Source organism: Patella vulgata, chromosome 7, assembly GCF_932274485.2.
Source record: "Patella vulgata chromosome 7, xgPatVulg1.2, whole genome shotgun sequence".
Taxonomy (NCBI): domain Eukaryota; kingdom Metazoa; phylum Mollusca; class Gastropoda; family Patellidae; genus Patella; species Patella vulgata.
In genome coordinates, this window is record NC_065885.2 from 61,181,068 (window position 1) to 61,200,606 (window position 19,539).

General features: G+C 37.1%; 2 long non-coding RNA genes across 2 annotated transcripts; both read left to right on the forward strand.

Annotated features, from left to right (window-relative positions):
* The first annotated feature begins 7,934 nt into the window (after nucleotides 1–7,934).
* On the forward strand, nucleotides 7,935–11,340 carry LOC126827633 (uncharacterized). Its single transcript, XR_007682809.2, has 3 exons — nucleotides 7,935–8,080; nucleotides 9,216–9,306; nucleotides 11,215–11,340. It is a non-coding gene; the product is annotated as an uncharacterized LOC126827633 (long non-coding RNA).
* Nucleotides 11,341–14,077: 2,737 nt separating this feature from the next.
* Nucleotides 14,078–15,985, forward strand: LOC126827646 (uncharacterized). The gene is made up of 3 exons (XR_008788681.1): nucleotides 14,078–14,186; nucleotides 15,012–15,099; nucleotides 15,696–15,985. It is a non-coding gene; the product is annotated as an uncharacterized LOC126827646 (long non-coding RNA).
* Nucleotides 15,986–19,539: the final 3,554 nt, after the last annotated feature.

The window sequence follows — 19,539 nt, forward strand, 5'->3', positions numbered from 1 at the left end:
TTATATTCTCATTCATTATCAAATTTATTGTTGTGCCAGTGGACAGAGAAAAAGAAATGAAATGAAATGAAATGGGGTTTAACGTCCTACTGTTCTGCTCCTAACCTGGGCTAATGAATACGGGCATACGCCATACAGTGTGCTATGAAGGAAATTTTGCCCGAACAGCGGCACTACGGCCTACTCTTATATCGAATTCCAACTGCCAAGGGATCTTTTACGTGCACGCCAATGTGTACACAGGACCTCGGTTTTTCGTCCCATCCGAGCGACTAGACAGCTTTCCTTGTCAGTCCCTCCATCCTGCATCACTGACAAGGGAGAACCACGCCGGAAAATCTGGATGAACTTTCTCGGCCAATGCAGGGATCGAACACCCGACCTCCAGGCTAGCGAGCTAGCGTCTTACCCACTTAGCCACGTGATCCCCCAGAGAAAAAGAAAGAGACTAAGATTTGGTCCAATTTAATACAATCATTCGTTGGCAAGTAGGAAACCGGGAGACCCGGCCCCGAGTTCACAAAGCATTCTCAGACTTAAGTTAAGAATTTACTCAAAATAGTTAGCCATATTTTAACTAAAATATAGCCCGTTATAAAACTTTTGTTGTTTTAATGCACCAAATACGTCAATAAGAAACTATGTGCAAAGTTTTGTGTTTCTGGATGAAAGATATTTCTCATAAACAGTGATTGAAAGTTGAGTAAATTCTTAACTTAGTCTGAGAATGCTTTGTGAACTCGAGGCCCGGAGAAAACCCACGAGGTTGGACCATATGACACCATCCCTTGCCACTTGACTAAATGGCAGACCTTATGATCTAAAGTGCACCATTCTGCCAATATATTTTGAGCAATGGGGTTTAACGTCCTAGTGTTCTTCTCTGTCTAATCAAGACGGCCATACGCCATACAATGTGCTATGATGGAAATTTTGACCGGACAGCGGCACATTGACCTACTCTTATTCCAAATGTAAAGGGTTCTTTTACGTGCACGCCAATGTGCACATGGGATCTTGTTTTTTTAGTTCCATTCGAACAACTATACGTTGTTCCTTGCCAGGCCCTTCGTCCTGCACCGGGGGGGGGGGGGGATGGTCGAATGTACGCGCTGTGTCATAAGGTCTGTCATTGAGTCAACTGACGTGCCTATCCAACCTCGTGGGTTTCGCCGGGTCCTCCGGTTTCCTCCCACTGCTAAACACCCCTACGCGCTAGCGAATTATTGAAATTAAATTAAACCATGTTAGTCCCGAAATGACCTAGTTTGTGTCGTGTGGACGTTAAACCCCATTTCTCTCTCTCTCATCCTACACCACTGACAAGGGGGAGCCACGCCGGAAAACCCCGATGAACTTTCTCGGCCAACGCAGGGACCTCCATATTAGCGAGCCAACGTTCTACCCACTGAGTCACCGTGGCTCCACACACTACTTGGTAAATTTCCAATCTATTATTAAATGGATTTTTCCTGTCAGTGAGAAAAGGGGCCGGAAAAAAACCGAAGGTTCTTCTTGGAACTTGCCAGGAATTGAGTGACCGAAACAGTCGACTAGATAGAAAACAATGATCTATATAGTGTGGAAATACCGAAGCATGTTTCGTCATTAATGAATTTACATACAGGAATTAAAGATGTTTACAAAACTCGATCTGACGCAAGGTTTTTTTTTGGGGACTTGCCAGGAATGGAGTGACCTAACCGCTCGACTAGATGGAAACCCATGAATCATATAATGTGGAAATACCGAAGCATGTTACGTCATTAATGAATTTACATACTGGAATTAAAGATGTTTACAAAACCCGAGTTGACGCAAGGTTCTTCTTGGGACTTGCCAGGAATGGAGTGACCTAACCGCTCGACTAGATGGGAACCCATGAATCATATAAAGTGGAAAAACCGAAGCATATTTCGTCATTAATAAATTTACATGCTGGAATTAAAGATGTTTACAAAACCTGATCTGACGCAACAGAAATCTCAACGCGGACATTATTTAGCCGGGGGGGGGGGGGGGTGGCTGAATGGTTAGCGTGTGCGCGCTGTATCATAAAGTCTGTCATTGAGTCGACTGGCGTGGTTTCGAATCCCCGGTTGTACGTGACAAGGAGTAGGGTCGCCTGTCCAACCTTGTGGGTTTTCTCCGGGTCCTCCGGTTTCCTCCCACTGCTAAAAACCCCTATGCGCAAGCGAATTATTGAAATAAAATTAAACCATATGTTAGTCCCGAAATGACCTAGTTGTGTCGAGTGGACGTTAAACCCCATTTCTCTCTCTCTCTCTCCCTTGTTTACCAATTACTGACATACTGGCATATTAATTTCTTGACCTGTGTAATAATAGAGCATTATAAACATATTTTCAATTGGCCGTTTGCCAGTGAATTGTTAATGAATTTACATACTGGAGTTCAAGGTGTTTAGCCCTTGTTTACCACTTACTGACACACTGGCATATTAATTTTTTGAACGGTGTAATAATAGAGCATTATAAACATATTTTCAATTGGCCGTTTGCCAGTGAATTGTTATGAAGGGAGAGGCCAAATTATTGGGTCTTTGCTTTAAAGGCATTTTAAGCCAGTGCCCTCAGTATAAAGTAATGGCAATCCTGGCAGCGCATCTTCTCTGCCATTAAACATACATTATGCAAGAGCTAAATCGGCCTATAAATAGACAATTTTCCCTTAATTTTTTTCTCCCCCCTTCCTGCATTTTTGGTTGACATTTTGGTCTAGAATTAGAGAAAATGGATCAAATTTGCAATTTCATAGCAGTTTTGGGTAATACTGATAATATTACAGCGGAGGGATAGGGGGTGTAAAGTGTCTTTCTGCAGAGCAATCATTGTGTCGGAAGTGAGATTTTCACCCCAGTCAACATCAAATCCCCGTAGCAAAAAATCTAAACGGTCAACCCTCTACAAAATTTGATGAGGATATTGCCAAATGTGGTCCCCATTGTGCCTATGAAGATTGGAACCAACGTAATGTTGAGCAAAAAGCTACAGCCTGTGATGTCACAGCCATTTAACATTGAAGTCAATTGGCAAATAATTACTAGTCTGAGACCCTATTGCAGGTCTTTCTTTAGGCCTTAAATGTTATATAAACTATTAATTAGACATTTATTAACATGACAAGACCATAATCAACTTTCGATCCCATCTGATGAGTACGATGTTAAACAGATTTGACCCAAAAATGGATAATTGAGACTTTGTTTATTATCGTAACAACGGTAACAATGATCATCGAGGGCTGCAGTGTTTTCGAAACTAGGTTTTCTCAACTCAGAGTGTAGCAATTTGACTGTAATTTTCAGTATATTCTCTTTACGTTATGTACGTTATGTATTTTTTAACTATCACAGCGGGAACTGCCAGCTCTTTATCTAATCTTCCATAATGCACCTTTAAGTTTATTAAAACTGGTAGAATCGTTCGTCTAACAAGTGGGACTTTATCGGTATTGCAGGGGGTTTGGATGGCCGAATGGTTAGCACGGGTCTGCTGTGTCATAAGGCCTGTCATTGAGTCAACTGGCGTGGTTTCAAATCCCCGGTTGTACGTGACAAGGAGTAGGGTCGCCTGTCCAACCTCGTGGGTTTTCTCCGGGTCCTCCGGTTTCCTCCCACTGCTAAAGACCCCTACGCGCTAGCGAATTATTGAAATAAAATTAAACCATATGTTAGTCCCGAAATGACCTAGTTTGTATCAAGTGGACGTTACCCTCTCTCTCTCTCTCTCTCTCTCTCTCTCTCTCTCTCTCTCGTGGGTATTGCAGTGTGCTATAGGGTACATTTTGTCCAGACAGTGTCATTCTCGCCTATTCTTCATCGAAGACAAACTGCCGTGAATCTCAACGACAAGGACAGCTGTCTAGTCGTGCGGATAGGACGGAATACCGAGGTCCCATGTATACATTGGCGTACACGTAAAAGATAATACCCTATACTGCCGCTGCCCGGGAAAAATTCTCTCAAAGCACACTGTATGGCATATGTCCCTCCTCATTTGCCCAGTCAGAGCCGGGAACTGTTTCACGAAATTTTAACAAAGATAAAATCAAATTTTAGTAATATGATTGGATAATATTTGATTGAATTTAGTGCTTAGCCAATTAAAATTAAAGATTTTATCTTTGGTAAAGATTTCGAGAAACGGGACCCTGAACAGTAGGTCGTTAAACCCCATTTTATTTTATTTCATTAAAACTCAACATATATGCATACTATAAATAACTTATATTGCACTGTCACGTGATAATAACATTTCCTTTGTGGATCGTGGATCGTGTATTAACCCACAAAGACTGACACGGTTAACAATAAACCATATTCAATACACAGGGGAAATATTTATTTACAAATCATTCAACATTTTAATTTAATATAAAGTTAATGCAATATATGGATAATACTTGCAGCGCTTATCCGGGTTCCATAAAAATAGAGCATTTCATTACAATGTAAATATGACACATGGGGACTAGTCACTAATGACTCAGTATTTTGATATTTTCCAAACTATGATTTTAAAAATATACTTTACATAGCTTATCTTAAACATGCATTATGCAAGAGCTAAATCTATCTATTGCAGGTCTTTCGTTGGGCTTGAAATGTTATCTAAATTATTAATTAGACATTAATTAACTTATCCAGTCCATAATCAACTCTCGGTGGCATCGCTAGCCTGCGATGTTTACTGGATTAGGATACCATTTGCTGCTCCACTTTTCATTCTTGATTTAATCATGAAATGGATAATCGAGACTATGTTTTTATCGTACCGAAGGTAGTAATGATGATCGAGGTTAGGCCGTGGTTCAGAGTGGATAAATTTGACTAAAATTTTCAGCAAATTCACTTTACATTATCTAGTTTTTAACTATTATAGTGAGAACTGTCAGCTCTTTATCTAATCTCCCATAATTTATCTTTAATATAAAGACAGGGATATTTGTGCAACATTATTTCTAATTACATAAAAACTTGTTAAATAATAATAACTTGATAAAAGTTATTATCTTGTTAAAAATAACTCTAATTCTAATCCCTGGGGGTTAAAAAATTTCTCAGTTCAAGTCATTTATTACAACACTGGTGGGAAACAACAGACCGCAAGAAGGGAATTTCTTTTAAGGTTTTTAGATTTAGTTTTAAAGCTTAAATGATTTTTTTTATCTATATATGACCAAAACTTAAGACAAAGAAATTTTGATCGCAGACCTGCTAATTTACGAGAAATTTCAGATAGGAAATTTCGACTGAATAATGATTAAATGGGACTACAAAAATTCAACATAGATCCTAGTTACTTAAAGGAGCTAAATCGCTAATACTTGGTACATAGAAATTGACACAAATTGGTCGCAACGTATATAATAATGTAATATGAATGTATATAAACTGATTTATATTAAATCGTTTCTGTTTTTACTGTAATTTCTAATCCGTTATGTTCGGCGAAATACGCCAGAAGTCTCAATTGAATGGTAATCTTTAGCGTCTGGTTATTTCAATCTACACCGATGGTACTTATTGCGCATGCTCTCCAGATAAGAATATAGTGTCACCATTTGACATGACTTGTGGAATATGTCTAGCCTCGTTCTTTGAGTCCCTTGTTCCAAATGGCGCTGAAACGCATTATAGTATACGATTCGTGTACCAATATTAAAATGTTGGGTTTTTTATTGGATATCAGACGCCCATCTTTTCCCTGTATAATCAGAAGACCAATATTGATTTGAATTGACAAATAATTCAGTTAGAGACTTTAACTTTCTGGAAGCGGTTAGTTTTCGCCAATTACCTTTCTTATGGTGTTTTAATTTGGCCAACTCTTGCAAAGAATTAAATGCGTTAGAACTGGAGGCAAAAACTAAAGTGTAACATTTAAAAATAACACTAGTGTTATAGTTTATTTTTTATTTTTCACCAGTTTTAACACTTGGAATTAACATAGTTTAGACACTGGTGTAAACACTAGTGCTAAATGGGAGGCTCAGGTCAAGGCACTAAAAAGAACATCAGTTATACACTAGTACAACACAACCTTAGGACAAGTGTAACTCGGAACTTGAACTGACCCACTGTGTACACGTCATTATTAAACATGCATTATACAAGAGCTAAATCTGCCTATTGCAGGTCTTTCTTTAGCCTGAAATGTTATCTAAATTATTAATTAGACATTTATTAACAAAACAAGACTATAATCAACTCTCGATGGCATCAGATTTCTCCGATATTAAATAGATTAGAACAGTTCAGCCATATTTTGATTTAAGCTAAAAATGGAGGAGCGAGACTTAGCTTCGAACAACCAGTACGGTGGTTGAAATTATTGCACACGTCTTGTCAAACCTTCAAATCTTCGCTAGCAATAGCGTAATTTAAATGAAATTTTCAAGTTATTCATTTTACTTTATCTATTTTCGAACAATTGGCTAGCTCTTTATCTAAATCTTACATAATGTATGTTTAAATGTACTTACAATGTAGTATTAATACAGGGGAAGTATTTACCCGGGGTTTTACATTTTGATATAATGTTACGTTAATACAATACGTTAATACAATTTTCCAGTAAAGCATAATGATACGATAAAGTTTTCCACGCTAACGCCAGACTGCATGCACCAAGAGAAATTTCGACACTACATGAAAATTTCCATAATTACAATACCTCGATCAGGCCTAGTGTTCACAAAGAATTAAAAGAATTAAGTTAAAATTTATTCAACTTTCAATCATTGTTTATAAAGAGAAATATCTTTGATCCAGAATGACAAAACTTTGCACATAGTTTCTTATTAATGTATTTGATACCTTAAAACAACAAAAGTTAAAATAAGGAGTACACGCTTTAGTAAATTTTTAACTCATTATGCAAGAGCTAAATCGGCCAATTGAAGATCTTTCTTTAGGCCTGAAATGTTATCTAAATGATTAATTAGACATTAATTAACTTCTCCAGACCATAATCAACGCTAGCCTGTGATATTTATTGGATTAGAACCCAATCAACGCTGCTTCTGATTAAATTTAAAAAAAATAGATAATCGTACCTACTTTAGTAATGATGATCGAGGGTAGGCCCAAACTTCAATCGCCAAATACTCGGTTCAGGGTTGATCAATTTGATTGGATTTTTCAGCAAATTGCCTTTACAGTATCTAGTTTTTAACTAATACAGTGAGAACTACCAGCTCTTTATCTAATCTCCCATAATGTTTCTTTAAGTCTGAGAATGCTTTGTGTACTCGGGGTCTGAATCGTTAGGCTTATTTTCTACAATATGGCATTCCGGTCGATTTCCGATTTCTCGTTGGGCTGTGAAACACAATTTGTTGTTCTATGAGTCCGGGTGTGTGGGAGGGCGCGTTGCATCATAAGGTCTGTCATTGGGTCAAATCTGGCGTGGTTTCGATCTTCCGGTTGTACGTGACAAGGAGTAGGGTGTCCAGTCGAACCTCGTGGGTTTTCTCTGGGTCCTCCTGTTTCCTCCCACTGATAAAGACCCTTATACGCAATTCAATTATTGAAATATAACTGAACCATATGTTAGTCCCGAAATGGCCTATTTTGTATCGCGTGGACGTTAAACTCTCTCTCTCTCTCTCTCCCTCTCTCTCTCTCTCTCTCTCTCTCTCTTCACATCACAGAAAATATTCCATTAACGATGTCTTTAATCACTGGTGTAATTGCGTCATGTGAACTTTGCCGCGGACTATCATTCAGTATAGCGTTGATCGGTTGAAATTAATCTACATATCTATTGATCAAATCAAAATGTCATTGATAGAATTTACAAAAGTATATCCGGGAATAAGTAAAAGTATTGAGTAATTTCTTGTTACCTGGTAAACACCTAAACTAAAAACACCGTGTCAACAAAACGGTTAGTTTCAAATACTATAAATAGAATATGTTTCAACATCAAAAATGGAAGTGCATGTTGACCCCAACAAGGACGGAAGTGCATGTTGACACCCACAAACGAACGAACATTGTAAACAATTTACAGCTGAGGAATCTATTGGTCGTATATCTTTAACAACATCACTGGTAAGTCGAGTTTGTGTTTTATATTAGAAATGAAATGAAATGAAATGGGGTTTAACGTCCTACTGTTCTGCTCCTAACCTGGGCTAATGAAGACGGGCATACGCCATACAGTGTGCTATGAGGGAAATTTTGCCCGGGCAGCGGCACTATCGCCTACTCTTATATCGAATTCCAACTGCCAGGGGATCTTTAACGTGCTTTCCAATATATACACGGGACCTCGGTTTTTCGTATCATCCGAACGACTAGACAGCTGTCCTTGTCAGGCCCTCCGTCCTGCATCACTGACAAGGGGTTTTATATTAGACTTCGATCTTTTTCTTTTCAATCCCAGAGATAACTTTATCCCTGATGGGGGATGGCCGAATGGTTAGTGCGTGCGCGTTGTATCATAAGGTCTGTCATTGACTCAACTGGCGTGGATTCGATTCCCCGGTTGTACGTGACAAGGAGTAGAGTCGTCTGTCCAACCTCGTGGGTTTTCTCTGGGTTCTCCGGTTTCCCTCCGACTGCTGTAGACCCATACGCGCAAGCGAATTATTGAAATAAGGTTCAACCATATGTTAGTCCCGAAATGACCTAGTTTGTGTCGAGTGGACGTTAAACCCCATTTCTCTTTCTCTCTTATCTCTGGCTCCTAGTCCCCCCCCTCCAACTGGCTACTGATTGGCAGGATTTGTTAGAATGAAATGATGCCGATTTCTCGACAATTAGGCATTGGTTCGTTGCATGAGTTACACGTTAATGATCCTTAGAACATTTTCCACATCTTGACATCAAAAGTCCATTCGAAAACAGCCGATTTGATGATTTACCGGGAACTATTTTTAGCGGACAATGTGAGTGATTCGGCTAAATACGTGAAATTTCTGAAAGAACGTGGGTTAGAGTCGCCATCTTGGATCTTTAGGAAGCGACCGACGGAAGGATACCTCACGTGATATTCAAAATGGCCGACGAGTTTTCCCAGGGACAAACAAAGGGTAAACTTATCTCTGGGATCGAGATTTATTCTTTTAAAGTTCTTTATTTATTCATTTATATATTTTATTTATGTCTTACGCACTGAGTCGCCATGGCTTCCTACTAGAAATTAATGGGTTTTTTTTCAATAGTTTGTTTATTTGTGTTCCAGGTACCCAAATTAAATATGTTTATTAGGATAAATATAGTGCTATTAATGATTTTGGTGACAGTTTATGCTCCTCCTCCAGGCCAAGGCAAAGGTAGTTTATTCATACTACTTTATTTCGTATTTATAGCAAATGCTCTCTGTTTACTATTCTTTACTATTCTTCACTATTCTTTACTACTTTACAACTTTACTATTCTTTACTACTTTACTATTCTTTACTACTCTTTACTACTTTACTACTTTACTATTCTTTACTTTTCTGTACTATTCTTTACTACTTTACTATTCTTTACTACTCTTTACTACTTTACTATTCTTTACTACTTTACTATTCTTTACTTTTCTGTACTATTCTTTACTACTTTACTATTCTTTACTACTTTACTATTCTTTACTACTTTACTATTCTTTACTACTTTACTACTCCTTACTACTTTACTATTCTTTACTATTCTGTACTATCCTTTACTACTTTACTATTCTTTACTATTCTGTACTATCCTTTACTACTTTACTATTCTTTACTTTACTTTACTATTCTTTACTACTTTACTATTCTTTACTTTACTTTACTATTCTTTACTACTTTACTATTCTTTACTACTTTACTATTCTTTACTACTTTACAACTTTACTATTCTTTACTACTTTACTATTCTTTACTACTCTTTACTACTTTACTATTCTTTACTACTTTACTATTCTTTACTACTCTTTACTACTTTACTACTTTACTATTCTTTACTTTTCTGTACTATTCTTTACTACTTTACTATTCTTTACTACTCTTTACTACTTTACTATTCTTTACTACTTTACTATTCTTTACTTTTCTGTACTATTCTTTACTACTTTACTATTCTTTACTACTTTACTATTCTTTACTACTTTACTATTCTTTACTACTTTACTACTCCTTACTACTTTACTATTCTTTACTATTCTGTACTATCCTTTACTACTTTACTATTCTTTACTATTCTGTACTATCCTTTACTACTTTACTATTCTTTACTTTACTTTACTATTCTTTACTACTTTACTATTCTTTACTTTACTTTACTATTCTTTACTACTTTACTATTCTTTACTACTTTACTATTCTTTACTACTTTACAACTTTACTATTCTTTACTACTTTACTATTCTTTACTATTCTTTACTACTTTACTATTCTTTACTACTTTACTATTCTTTACTTTTCTGTACTATTCTTTACTACTTTACTATTCTTTACTACTCTTTACTACTTTACTATTCTTTACTACTTTACTATTCTTTACTTTTCTGTACTATTCTTTACTACTTTACTATTCTTTACTACTTTACTATTCTTTACTACTTTACTACTCCTTACTACTTTACTATTCTTTACTATTCTGTACTATCCTTTACTACTTTACTATTCTTTACTATTCTGTACTATCCTTTACTACTTTACTACTCCTTACTACTTTACTATTCTTTACTTTACTTTACTATTCTTTACTACTTTACTATTCTTTACTTTACTTTACTATTCTTTACTACTTTACTATTCTTTATTTTACTTTACTATTCTTTACTACTTTACTATTCTTTACTATTATTTACTACTTTCTTTACTTCTTTACTAGTTTTTACTACTTCACTATTCTTTACTACTTTATTTACTACTTTACTGTTCTTTACAACTTAGGGGGTTGGGGATCGATGGCCGATTGGTAAGCACGTGCGCGCCGTATCATAAGGCCTGTCATTGAGTCAACTGGCGTGGTTTCGAATCCCCGGTTGTACGTGACAACCTCGTGGGTTTTCTCCTGGTTCTCCGGTTTTCTCCCACTGCTAAAGACCCCTACGCGCAAGCGAATTATTGAAATAAAATTAAACCATATGTTAGTCCCGAAATGACCTAGTTTGTGTCGAGTGGACGTTACCCTCTCTCTCTCTCTCTCTCTCTCTCTCTCTCTTTCTTGCAGACAGTATAAATTTATTTGGACTCTATGTTTTATACTTTCAGTATACGAACACCAAGATATAAATTTAGATACTTTACCTATGGCTCTAGATTGGTTTATTGAAATGTACTGTGTTTGGATAAAATCCCAGCCAAACATGACCTTACCAGATGTTTGTATCACCCTTGAATAAAATGTTTGATTTCAATTATAGGATTTTTGAAAAGAATCTATTGAAATAAATCTTTTGAAGATATAAAAGTATTGAAATATGTGTTTTTGTAAATAAAATGTATTGAAACCCCTATTTTTGTTTTGTATAAACAGAATCCTCTGAAATAACTATTACAGAATTTCAATTATTGAATTTCGTGTTTTGATAAATGAAAGTCAGTGTTTAGTTTAGTTTTAGTAAATCACTAACGGATGACCCGGAACCGGAAGTAGTATTACTCCAAAACCGGAAGCGGTAGTCCATTGCCGCCAGGCCTATGTTAGTCCCCAGTCCGAACTACCCCTATACATCAAATTTCAACCTCGGGACGGCCCTAGTGTAACTACCAACCCTGAACGATTTTCCGGCGTGATTCCCCCTTGTCAGTGATGCAGGACAGAGGGCCTGACAAGGACAGCTGTCTAGTCCTTCGGATGAGACGAAAAACCGAGGTCCCGTGTATACATTGGAATGCACGTAAAAGATCTCTTGGCAGTTGGAATTCGATATAAGAGTAGGCCGTAGCGCCGCTGCCCGGGCAAAATTTCCCTCATAGCACACTGTATGGCGTATGCCCGTCTTCATTAGCCCAGTATAGGAGCAGAACAGTAGGACGTTAAACCCCATTTCATTTCATTTCCTATCTGGCCGATCACCTCTGGTTTGCGGTTGTGGTTTCGATCCCTGGTGTCAACGACGTGAGTTTACTCCGTACTCCAGTTTCCTCCCACAGGAAAGAGTCCCGCGCATGCGCTAAGCATAATGATAAAACATAAATAAATAACACAACTTGTCTGCGATATCATCCTCTGTGGAGGCGGACGCTAAACACTAATACAATAAAAAGAAGAACAAGAGGTAGACATATACGGGTTACCTATGGGAAGCCCACTCTCTCCATTACTTCCGGAAATCTATACGACCACATTTGAAGTGAAAGATCCCCTCCCGCTTCTGGAAAGTACATGTGAAACGGAAGTAAATATCCAAATCAGCGTCAATCGTAGATCTACCCGCACTTAATCAAAAGTCCAACGACGTCAACCCTATCCCCCTGGCAAACACCAAACGAAAAACAGATTATTCGATTCGTATAAATGTACTATTTGCAGGCCATATCTCTTAACCCTAGCTAATTTCGACTTACGACCCGATAAAATTGACGACGACTAAAGCCCGGCCCATACCGCTACGACTACACACAACCCGAAAGGACTCAGCGTCTTGGGTAGTTGTAAAAAAAATCGGGTCGCGTCTGTACTTCACTTGCCTACGACGGTACCAGTCCACACAGGCCCAAGTCTCACTTCCCTCTAGCGTCTCTCTTCTGTCCACAAATCTGCCATCTTGAATTTTTCCGGGGAAACAAGGAGCACATGACCTGCACATTCACATGACTAAATGCTACTCTCTGATTGGCTAAACAACAGTAAGACAAATGATCGTGTCGTGTGAGTCTCCACACAAACACGATGGGTTACGACTACATCCAACTGCATCCGACTACGACTGAACATGCTCAGTCGGGCCAACGGGCCACGACGCGACGGAAATCGATTGAATCGTGGTCGCGGAACTGTCCACACTGCACTGATTATCTAAGACAAGACGTTGCGTTGGGTAGAGTCTGGGCAAGTCGTGGCGGTGTGGGCCGGACTTAACAGAAACATGAGCTTATGTCGCTACGACTGAATTTATCCGCGACTGGATGCAACATGAGCAAACTGTTGATCATAGTCGTAAGCGAGCGCATGGTTAGCACGTGCGCGTTGTATCATAAGGTCTGTCATTGAGTCAACTAGCTTGGTTTCGATTTCCCGGTTGTACGTAACAAGGAATAGGGTCGCCTGTCCAGCCTCGTGGGTTTTCTCCGGGACCTCCGGTTTACTCCCACTGCTAAAGAACCCTACGCGCATGCGAATTATTGAATTAAAATCGAACCATATATTAGTCCCCAAATGACCTAGTTTGTGTCGAATGGACGTTAAACCCTATTTCTCTTCATTCAGGGATTTACCTCGGTTTTTAAATTGTGCCCATATTGTAATTGACGAAAGAATGGTTGTTGAGACGTTACACTTGTAAGGTTAAAAAATATTCAATAAACTGAATCGGATTGAACAACAGGAAAGGGCCTATATAAATTATCTCCCTTTAAATTCAGCACTAGTTTTGTGCGTAATGTATTGCACTTTAACCTGTCTAGCATAGCAATTGGCCACGACGTACTGAATTGGTTCCGGTTATTCCCATGATTCAAGGATGTCTTCAAGGCTACCCACTAGAGGAAATATTCCATTCGCAGTTAAATTAACCATGCTGGTGTTATTAGGTCATACGGAAACTTTATCACTCTTTCATCAGAACGTGTATATATATATATATATATATATATATATATTATATATTATATATATATATATATATATATTGTACACTAGTGTAATTGCGTCATATGAAATTTACCGGAGAATATCAAAAAATAGTAGTGAAATTAATCTTATATTAAGATAGTTACAATTAATCCATACATCTATTGATCAAATCAAAATGTCATTGATAGAATTCATAAAACTATATCCGGGAATAAGTAAAAGTATTGAGTAATTTCTTGTTACCTGGTAAACGCCGAAACTAAAAACACCTTGATGACCGCATCCCTAAAATGGTATAAATACCTCTGAAATGCTCAAATTGTTATAAGACTATATGTTTGAACATTAAAAGACGATCCACAGCTGAAGAGTATACTAGTCCACTGGCAGTTAGAATTTGTATTCTAATATTATTTATCAGAATTCTAGCTTATTTTCTTTGAAGGTATTTTTTTTTATTTTATTTACTTGTATTATATATTAGGTCAAATTTGTGACATTTCAGATCGGTCGGTAGCTTCATATTGAAATCAGTTTTTTATTTATTTAAAATTTGCATTTTTATTTTTTATTTATTAAATTTTTTTTATTGTCATTATTATTCTTTATAGGATTCATTTTAAACCTATCTAGTTTTGGGGTTGTTTTTTTTTTTTGGGGGGGGGGGGGGTCTTTTTTTTTCTTTTTTTTTTTGATTTTGTTTTTTTTTTCTTTTTATTCTTTTTTTTTTCTTTTTTTGTTTTGGTGATTTGTTTTGGGTTGTTCTTTTTTTGCCTTTTGGGGTTTTCGTGGGAAATCAATCTAGTATACCTACATGTATATTGTTTATAATTGTAAATATTTTAAAGTTTAATGTTTCTCACTCGTCAATACAACTTGATATTTACTTGGTTATACTTATTTTAAAACTGGACTAGCACAAGTATCTTCAGCATACGGTGGTCGAATAAGTTCATCAGGATTTTCTGGCGTGGTTTCCCCTTGTCAATTGTGCAGGATGGAGGAAGGCCTGGCAAGGACAACGATCTAGTCGTTCGGATAGGACGTAAAACCGAGGTCGCGTGTACACATTGGCGTTCACGTAAAAGATCCTTTGGCAGTTGGATTTCGATATAAAAGTAGACCGTAGCGCCACTGCCCTGGCAAAATTTCACGAATAGCACACTGTATGGCGTACGCCCGTCTTCATTGGCCCTGTAAGAGCTGAACAGTAGGATGTTAAACCCCATTTCATTTCATTTATAATGTTTTATATCATTTCATTATTTAGGTACGAGAATTAAAGATGGTTCTAAGGATATTGATGTTGTTAATGATTCTGGTGACTGTTTATTCTTTTCCTTCACCAATAAACACAGGTAGATTATAATATTTATTACTTTAAATAAATTGAATTCGTCGCAAATATTTGATGCTTTACTGCTCTCTTGAATTGATAGCAAATATTTACTGCTCTCTGTTATATCGAATTGATAGCAAATATTTACTACTTTGTTTATCTGTGTTAGGTTGTATGAAATTTATAGGAAATATTTACTACTGTACTTGTTTTTATGTTAAATCGAATTTTGTAGAAAATATTTACTACTGTACTTTATTTCTGTTAAATCAAATTAATAGCAAATAATTGCTACTTTACTTTTTTTTCTGTTTAAATCAAATTAATAGCAAATATTTACTACTTTTTCTGTTACGTCGAATTTATAGCAAATATTTAAAACTTTATACTTTGTTCTGTTAAATCGAATTTATAGCAAATATTTACTACTTTACCTTTTTCTGTTAAATCGAATTTATTAAAAATATTTATAAATTTACATCTCTCCGTTTATATCGAAGTCCTAGCAAATATTTACAACTCTATTTATTTCTGTTAAATCGAGTTTATAACAAATATTTACAACTTTACAACCTTTTCTTTCTCCATTTTAATTTTCTATGTTTATACTTTCAGAATACCAACCTCCCAGTACAACAATCTCAGAATACGAAAATTCCAGTGAGCCTAGCCCAGAATACGAACCTCCCAGTGCACCTAGCTCAGAATACGAACCTCCGGATGTACCTAGCTCAGAATACGAACCCCCGAGTGCACCTAGCCCAGAAGAAGAACCACTCCGTGCTCCTAGCTCAGAAGAAGAACCAACCCTTGCACCAAACCCTGAGGATGAACCACTCCGTGAACCCAGCTTAGACGACCAACACCCCTTTGCACCTGCATCAGAATCCGCTCTCGATTGGCTGATTAAGATGTTCTGTACATTTTTAAAATCCCAACGAAATAACCCCTTACCAGATGTATGCATCACAATAATGACCGACTCTTGAACAAAATATTCAGTTATACATTAATTTTTTTGTTAAGTCATTGTAATTTATGGATTTTTTGTTGTAAATAAAGTTCAGTTTTAATAAAACATTAATCATTTATTAACCACCCCACCCCAAACACATCTAGTGAAAACCCTATATTAGATTATAAAACAACTATTGTAACTTGTGAGGTATTTGGTCTTAATTTATCACAAAAAGAACTATTTCAGGTTAACAGTCACTATACTGAAAGACTCTTGTCAATAAAACTATATAAACATACATTATGCAAGAGCTAAATCTGCCAATTGCAGGTCTTTCTTTAAACCTGAAATGTTATCTAAATTATTAATTAGACATTAATTAACCTCTCCAGACCATAATCAACTCTAGATGGCATCCAGACCATAATCAATATTCGATTTCATCCCTAGGCTGCGATATTTACTGGATTATAATCCGATCTGCTGCTCAACGCTCATTCATGATTAAATCAAAGACTGGATAATTGAAACTATGGTTTTTTATCGTACCGACTTTAGGAATGATGATCGAGACTAGACCCAAAATTCAATCGCTAAATTCACGGTTCAAAGATGAACTATTTGACTGAAATATCCAGCAAATTCCCTTTACATTATCTAGATTTTAACTATTAAAGTGACAACTGCCAACTCTTTATCTAATCTCCCATAATATGTCTCTAAGATTTACAAGAATTGTAATTCTGGTTTTGTAAATATATTTCAGTTTTGATGATCATATTGTAAATAAAATAAATATAAAATTCAGTTTCAGATTAATAATCATTGTAATTTATACTTTTAAACAAGTCTATTGTAAATAAAACAATTTAATTTAGTATTGTAATTCGTGTTTTGTAAATATAATTCAGTTTTAATAAACCATGTAGCAGAAAGTGATAGGACAAACAACCGAGAGAACTGTCATGATCTGGATCCAATGTCAGCCTGTGCACAAGCAGTTGATGACTGTGGTATGCATAACAAGGACGGGGTTGGATGGCCGAATGGTTAGCAGGTGCGCGTTGTATCATAAGGCCTGTCATTGAGTCAACTAGCATAGTTTCGATTCCCCGGTTGTACGTGACAAGGAGTAGGGTCGCTTGTCAAACCTCGTGGGTTATCTCCGGTTTCCTCCCACTGATAAAGACAACCACGCGCAAGAACCATGTGTTCATCCCCTAATGAGATAGTTTGTGTCGAGTGGACGTTAAACCCATCATCGACGCCGGGTCTTGCATCTTCGGCATCTTGCCATTCAGCACCAGAATGAAAGGCGAATGAGGATGATTACTCTATTGGCCGCGATCTGCTATACATCAACATGTATGTACTATGCACTTCACTCTCCACTATGTACTAGCAAAAATACATTTCATATTCGATAGTCAGGACAGACAAGTATGACATTAATCCCCGTCTCATTTCAATTCATTTTTTTTTTAAAACAATATTTTTATGCAGGATGTCTGAATGGGATTGGGGGACAGGCTTAGCCTGTGTAAAACCTCTCTCCCTAAATCAAAGAGGTGTTTATACTGAATACGATTTGGTATATAATTTCATTTATAGATAATGATTTGTATAACTCCAGAAGAGGTACTTCGAGTACACAACCAACACATGGAAAATTCTCCATCTGTAAGTGGGGGGTTGGATGGCCGAATGGTTCGCACGCGCGCGCTGTGTCATACGGTCTGTCATTGAGTCAACTGGCGGGGTTTCGATTCCCGGGCTGTACGTGACAAGGAGTAGGGTCGCCTGTCCAACCTCGTGGGTTTTCTCCGGGTCCTCCGGTTTCCTCCCACTGCTAAAGACCCCTACGCGCAAGCGAATTTTTGAAATAAAATTAAACCATATGTTAGTCCCGAAATGACCTAGTTTGTGTCGAGTGGACGTTAAACCCCATCTCATTCTCTCTCTCTCTCTCTCTCTCTCTCTCTCCACGTGTAAGTTCAACCATAGCTTTCGAAATGACAAAGATTAGTCATCATGTAACCAAGACAAACATTGACTCATCTTATATTTAGTTATAAATATCATTGATGCTACATTATTAATAAAAGCTGAATAAAATATTCATAATTGAATATTGCCTTTTGAACCTTTCCATTGAATGTTTTAAATATTTGAGCCGCCATCATAATTCTTTATTTGTAGGGGTTGCCATCTTGATCCGGGTTCGATGCTTGACTAGGTTTTAATAACAGGTATTTATTTTTATAGAACAAAACGCCATTCAAATTCAACATCCGGAATGTGTTGTGAAATCCATTCCTTACAACACCTGAATCATTAAGTCATTTCATGTTCATTTTTTTAATTTAATAATTTCTAAATTATGCAATCCATCGCGTTCTTAAAATACATAAGCTTATATTTACTGTTTTGGAAATGAAATGACTAATACGAAATGGAATGAAATGAAATGAGGTTTAACATTCTACTGTTCTGCTCCGAACTGGGCTAATGAAGACATGCATACGCCATACAATGTGTTATGAGGAAAATTTTGCCCAGGTAGCGGCACTACAGCCTACTCTATATCGAATTCCAACTGTCAAGGGATCTTTTACGTGCATGCCAATATATACGTGGGATCTCGTTTTTTCGTCTCATCCGAACAACTAGACAGCTGGCCTAGTCAGGGCCTTCGTCCTGTACCACTGACAAGGAGGAACCACGTCGGAAAATCCCGATGAACCTTTTCGGCCAATGCAGGGATCGAACACCCAATCTCCAGGCTAGCGAGCCAGCGTCTTAGCCACTTAGCCATCGTGGCTCCAAATGACTAATACGCCATGTAGTGTGCTATGCGAGAAATTTTGTCTGGGTAGCGTGACAAGGAGTAGGGTCGCATGTCCTGTCCAACCTCGTGGGTTTTCTCCGGGTCCATCGGTTTCTTCCCACTGCTAAAGACCCCTAAGCGTAAACGAATTATTAAAATAAAATTGAGCCATGTGTTAGTCCCGAAATGACCTAGTTTGTGTCGAGTGGACGTTAAACCCCATCTCTTTCTCTCATTATGCAATTTTATCTGTTTTTTTAGATATTGTGAATGATCTGCCTTAATACAACTCTGATGTTTTATCAATGAACAAAATAGTGGGTCGAACTGACATACAGAATAATATAAGTTATTAATAATAAGAAGGGGATTTCCAAACTTTACCGGTTTTTCATCACGTGTCAATGGATAATAGATATTACCGGATATAGGATATCAATACCATCAATGTGTTCTGGTAAAATGAATAAAATGAAAATTTCTTTCAAATTGAATCACATATTAGTCCTAGTTTTTGTCGAGTGGACGTTACTCCCCCTCCCTCTCTCTCTTGCGCGCGCAATAGTATTTAAATGATTTTGAAGATTTAAAAGGATCAATATTGTTTTGTAAAGGCTACTATTTATTGTATATATTTTTGCCTTTCAATTGGGAATATCGCTGCTTTAAAACCC